Source organism: Abramis brama (assembly GCF_963993115.1).
Source record: "Abramis brama genome assembly, chromosome: 1".
Lineage (NCBI taxonomy): Eukaryota > Metazoa > Chordata > Actinopteri > Cypriniformes > Leuciscidae > Abramis > Abramis brama.
The window spans coordinates 24,345,138-24,351,258 of record NC_139963.1 but is presented as its reverse complement, the minus strand read 5'-3'; the positions used below and the strand labels follow the sequence as shown (position 1 = coordinate 24,351,258).

Sequence of the window (6,121 nt, the reverse complement as noted above, 5' to 3'; positions counted from 1 at the left end):
TTTCCCCCCGCAAGAACAATTACAGTGCTTTACAACTATAGAACAAAAAGAGTTAAATAAACTTATCACTTCATCTAAAACAACAACATGTTTATTAGATCCTATACCAACTAAACTACTGAAGGAAGTGTTACCTGTAGTGGAAGAGCCTCTCCTCAATATTATTAACTCATCTTTATCTTTAGGTCATGTTCCAAGAACATTTAAACTGGCAGTGATAAAACCTCTCATTAAGAAACCACAATCAGACCCGCATAATCTAGCAAATTATAGACCCATTTCAAATCTACCTTTTATGTCTAAAATACTAGAAAAAGTTGTGTCCACTCAACTGGGCTCTTTCTTGCAAGAAAATGATATCTATGAAAAGTTTCAGTCAGGATTCAGGCCGCACCATAGCACTGAAACTGCGCTCGTTAAAATCGCCTCGGTTACGACTGTAACCTCGGTTCCCTGAAGAGGGAACGAGCGTTGCGTCGAGAATGACGCTATGGGGAACGCTTTGCGTGATGACGTCTTGAAGCACATGTAAAATCAGTCCAATGGTGTGGCGGAACGTCAGAGGCGGGTGACGTCACGTACCAGGAAACTATAAAAGCCGGCCCGAAACAGAAAACGAAAGCTTCGTAAAAGTCTGAAATCGAGCTGACAGGCATGAAGGAGATATGGCAAGGCGACGCAACGCTCGTTCCCTCTTCAGGGAACCGAGGTTACAGTCGTAACCGAGGCGTTCCCTTTCAAGGGAACTCCCGTTGCGTCGAGAATGACGCTATGGGGAACGTCTATACCAGCGCCTCCATAGCTACGAATGTCTGTCCTGTGTGTAATCTGGAGAGCAGCACTAGGAAGACAAAACATGAGACCCTGGAGCAGAGTCTAGATCCAGAGAGTAAAACCTGACGAAAGTGTGCGGTGAGGACCAGCCTGCCGCATCACAGACGTCCTGTAAAGAAACTCCTGAAATAAGGGCCTTAGAGGCCGCCATACTCCTCGTCGAGTGCGACCGGACAGCCAAAGGAGAAGGCTGCCCAGCCGCCTCATAAGCAAGTGAGATAGCCTCGACCACCCACTTGCTCATCCTTTGCTTAGACACTGGACCTCCTTTGTTAGGGGACCCAAAGCACACAAATAATTGATCACTTTTACGCCACAGGGCAGCTCTGTGGACATACGCGTCTAACGCCCGCACAGGGCAAAGCAAATTATTAGCCTCCTGGTCAGCATTTTGAAAGGGAGGAGGACAGAAGGCCTGCAGGACAATAGGTCTGACCACATTAGTGGGGACCTTGGGGATATAACCCGGTCTCGGATGTAGAAAAGCTTTCACCATACCCGGAGCAAACTCTAAGCATGACGGAGCAACCGACAATGCTTGAAGATCCCCAATTCTCTTGAGAGAAGAGATAGCCAGAAGAAAAAGAGCTTTCAAAGTTAGAAACTTCTCAGGAACCTCCTCAATGGGCTCAAAGGGGGCCAGGGACAGGCCTTGAAGTGCAATGGACAAGTCCCATGGTGGCACCCTAGAGCGAACTGCAGGCCTCAGCCTCCAAGTGCCACGAAGGAAACGAGATACCAAGGGGTCTTTCCCCACAGACATTCCACCCAAAGGAATGTGGTAAGCACCTATGGCCGCCACATAAACCTTTAAGGTGGACGGGGTCAGACCTGCAGTGAACCGGTCCTGCAGGAACTCCAGCACTGTACCAATTGGGCAGTTGACTGGATCCAACCGACGGTCACTACACCAAGAAGTGAAGACTCTCCACTTCAGGGCATAAAGTTTCCTCGTGGAGGGAGCTCTGGACTGTAGAATGGTCTCCACAACCTCAGTTGAGAGACCTGACTCTATGAGCTGGGCCCCCTCAGAGGCCAAGCCCACAGGTTCCACAGTTCTGGGCGGGGGTGAAATATCGAGCCCTCCGCCTGGGACAGAAGGTCCCTCCTGACGGGTAGCTCCAGAGGAGGCCCGTCGAGGAGCGACACAAGATCGGGAAACCATACTCTGCCCGGCCAGCGCGGGGCTATAAGAAGCAGGCAAACCCGGTCCCTGCGAACTCTCTCCAGAACTCCCGGGAGCAGAGCAACTGGGGGAAAAGCGTACAGACGTAGCCTCGGCCACGTCTGCACCATAGCATCCAGTCCCAGAGGAGCTGGATGCGTGAGGGAGAACCAAAGTGGACAGTGAGACGTCTCTCGAGACGCAAACAGATCCACTTGAGCTTGGCCAAACTCCCTCCATATCAGCTCCACCACCTCGGGGTGGAGCCTCCATTCCCCGGGCCTCGGCCCCTGCCTCGACAGAGTGTCTGCTCCTATATTCTGGACCCCGGGGATGTAAGCTGCCCTGAGTGACAGTAACTTCCCCTGGGACCACAAGAGGATATGGCGTGCCAAGTTGGATAACGGGCGCGAGCGCAAACCCCCTTGGTGGTTGATATAGGCGACTACCGACGTGTTGTCCGTGTGTACTAACACATGGTGTCCCCTGAGATCTGTGATAAAGCTCCTCAGAGCCCGGAAGACAGCTAACATCTCTAGGCGATTGATATGCCAGGAACGATGATGGTCTTCCCACAGACCTTGAGATGAGCGACCCTCCAGGATCGCTCCCCAACCCGTGAGGGAAGCATCCGTCGTTAGCAGTTTGCGACGACAAGGAGCTCCCAACACTGGGCCCTGGGACAGGAACCAAGGTTTCTTCCACATAACCAGGGCACGTAAGCATCGCCGCGTGACCCTGATTGTGCGAAATGGGTTGCCCCTCGGGGAAAACCCCCTGGTCCTGAGCCACCACTGCAGGGGCCTCATGTGCAGTAGTCCAAAAGGTATCACGTTGGAAGCTGCTGCCATGAGACCCAACAGTCTCTGGAACTGTTTGACAGTGAGTAGCTGGCCTAGCTTTACACTTTTCACAGCTGCAAGGATGGACTCTATACGTGGCGGTGACAGGCGCGCCTGCATCGACACTGAGTCCCAAACCACGCCTAAAAAAGTGGTCCTCTGGAGAGGAGAAAACACACTCTTCTTGGCGTTCAGCCGTAACCCCAGCTCTTTCATGTGGGCGAGAACAACATCTCGATGTTGAACCGCCAACTGATGCGACTGAGCTAAGATCAACCAATCGTCGATGTAGTTCATGATGCGAATACCCTGGAGGCGCAGCGGCGCCAGAGCTGCATCCATGCATTTGGTGAAAGTGCGGGGTGATAAAGCTAGGCCGAATGGAACAACACGATATTGGTATGCTTTGCCCCCGAAAGCAAACCTCAGGAACTTCCAATGACACGGACGGATGGAAATATGGAAATATGCGTCCTTGAGGTCTATCGTGACAAACCAGTCCTCGGACCTGATCTGTGGCACGATCTGTCTCAATGTTAACATTTTGAACTTGAGCTGCATGACTGACTCGTTCAGAACTCGAAGATCTAAAATGGGACGCAATCCCCCGTCCTTCTTTGGAACTATGAAGTACCGGCTGTAAAACCCGGTTTCCCTGTCGGAGGGAGGTACATATTCTATGGCCCCTTTCTCTAACAGAGTGTTTACTTCCTGTTCCATAACCAGAACCTGCTCGGGGCCCACCACTGTGGGCAGGACCCCCATAAACCGAGGTGGGCGTTTCTTGAATTGTATCTGATACCCTTTTTCTACGGTCTGCAGGACCCAACGAGAAACATTTGACAGTAGCTTCCACGCTGTCAAAGATTCTACTAGAGGTACCAGCCTCTCGAGACTGGTTTCTGGATTTTGTTGTTGTTGAGTAGTCAATTCGTCGCCCTGTAACGGCGCACCGGCAGGGAACGACCGAACAGACTGCTCTAACGCCCTCCTCGGAGGGGGCGGGCATCCCGAGGCCACTACGTTTCCGGGTGGTCCTTGAGATATGTGCTCGCCGGAGACCGCTGCGCCCTGTAACACCTGAGGCGGCAGGGTTGGCAGAACGGTCCCCTGAGGGTACCGAAGAGAGACGGGCACCGTAAAAAGAGGTGTTAACCGCTCTGCTTCGGGGGGGACTACCCTCATTTGTCCTGAGCCCTCGGACGTCAGGATTTCTTCCCAGCAGCCTTCTTGGCAGTAATAACGGTCCGCAGATCCGCTCTACCCCTCGAAGACTGCTGGGTTTGAGCGCGCCCTCCGTGTCCCCGAGATTTTTGTGGGGGAGCACGGGAGGACACACTCTGCTTTTGAGTGGCACGATGATCAGCGCTCTTTTTAGAGGAGTGAGGCTGCTCCCGCTCAGCAGCCTCAATGAAAGAGCGGCGGGGGAGAAGTTTCTGGAGTGCAGCAGCCTGTTTTGAAGCTTCTTGCGATTTAGCTACCGCACTGTTCACTGCATCTCCAAATAGCCCAACAGTAGAAACCGGAGCATCTAAAAGAACATGTTTTTCTCTATCTTTGATGTCACTCAGATTGAGCCACAGATGCCTCTCAGTGGCCACCAGGGCTGCCATAGACCGCCCGATTGATTTAGCGGTCTCCTTGGTGGCCCTGAGAGACAAATCTGTGGCTCTACGCAGTTCGGCTACTGTGTCGGGACCAATACCCCCGCCCTCCTCTAAATCACCCAGTAATTCTGCCTGATATGCTTGCATAAGGGACATCGTATGCAGACACGCTGCAGCTTGACCAGCGGCTGCATACGATTTATGAATCAGGGAGGAAGTGAATTTAACTGGTTTGGTGGGGAGTGTAGGAGCCTTCAGGGAAGATGCCGTTGCTGGAGAGAGATAGCTCGCAAGCGTCTCTTCCACCTTCGGCATCTCCCCATAACCATACTCTTTATATTTGTAGATGGAAGAGTAATGTGATGTTTGAGGTGTGTATACTCTGTATGACATAGGTTTTCCCCACGATCTCGACACCTCGGTGTGGAGATCGGGGAAAAACGGAAGACTCCTACGCTGAGGCTGTGTACGAGATGGCAGGAAGCGTTCGTCGAGCTTGCTTTTCGAACGAACGTCCTGCCTATCCTCTGGCCATTTAAGAGAAAGTCTGTCTACTGCTCTTGTAACTACATCGAGCAGTTCTTCGAATGCATGAGACTGAGGTGGCGAATCCTCAGACTCAGCTTCAATACTCACAACATCCAACTCCTCAGAGCTGGATAGTTGCAGTATTGGTGCCTCTATCGGGGGGGAAGAAACCGCAGCGCGTGCTTCCACACCCTGATGAGAGGCACTGGATCTGTCAGTAAGAGGCTGAGATAAGGCAGAGCCCGTCTCAACATCCACTGACAGATCCATTTGCGAACCCCAGGTCTGAGATCGCCGCCGAGCCTCAGCCGCGGCGGGACCCGAGCCCTGGGGAACGTGGTCGGGATTGAACCGAGCCAAACGGGATCGGAGCGTCCGCAATGGAAGCGCACAGCAATGCACACAGTCACCACCCTCGAGTGCTGACTGGGCATGCTCCTCTCCCAAACAAACAACACAAAGAGTGTGTGTGTCACCTCCCGTTAAATAACGCGGGCAGGGATGGACACACACTCGATACTGCTGCTTGCTCGCCATATCTGAATAAATATATATATATAGACAGACAACACCAAATAACAAGGACAGAATTCAACACAGAGCGCGACTGAAGACTCAGAAAGCTTTCGTTTTCTGTTTCGGGCCGGCTTTTATAGTTTCCTGGTACGTGACGTCACCCGCCTCTGACGTTCCGCCACACCATTGGACTGATTTTACATGTGCTTCAAGACGTCATCACGCAAAGCGTTCCCCATAGCGTCATTCTCGACGCAACGGGAGTTCCCTTGAAAGGGAACACAAATGATTTACTCTTAGATTCTGACCAAGGCTGCATCTCAATACTAGTTTTACTTGATCTAAGTGCTGCGTTCGATACTATAGATCATACAATACTCTTAGATCGACTACAAAATTATACTGGTGTTCAAGGACAAGCATTAAGCTGGTTTAGATCATACTTATCAGACCGCTACCATTTTGTCTATTTAAATGGAGAAAAATCGATCATAATTCCAGTAAACTATGGAGTGCCGCAGGGATCTGTGTTGGGCCCTCTGTTATTCTCAATATATATGCTGCCACTTGGAAATATTATAAGGAAACATGGAATTAGTTTCCATTGTTATGCTGATGACACTCAAATA

General features: G+C 51.4%; 1 long non-coding RNA gene across 1 annotated transcript; it reads right to left on the bottom strand.

The window, feature by feature from the left end:
* Nucleotides 1-244: 244 nt before the first annotated feature.
* On the bottom strand, nt 245-5,909 carry LOC311094127. Its single transcript, XR_014608570.1, has 2 exons — nt 5,776-5,909; nt 245-426 (listed from the first exon to the last, which is right to left on the bottom strand). It is a non-coding gene; the product is annotated as an uncharacterized lncRNA (long non-coding RNA).
* Between the last annotated feature and the right edge of the window lie 212 nt (nt 5,910-6,121).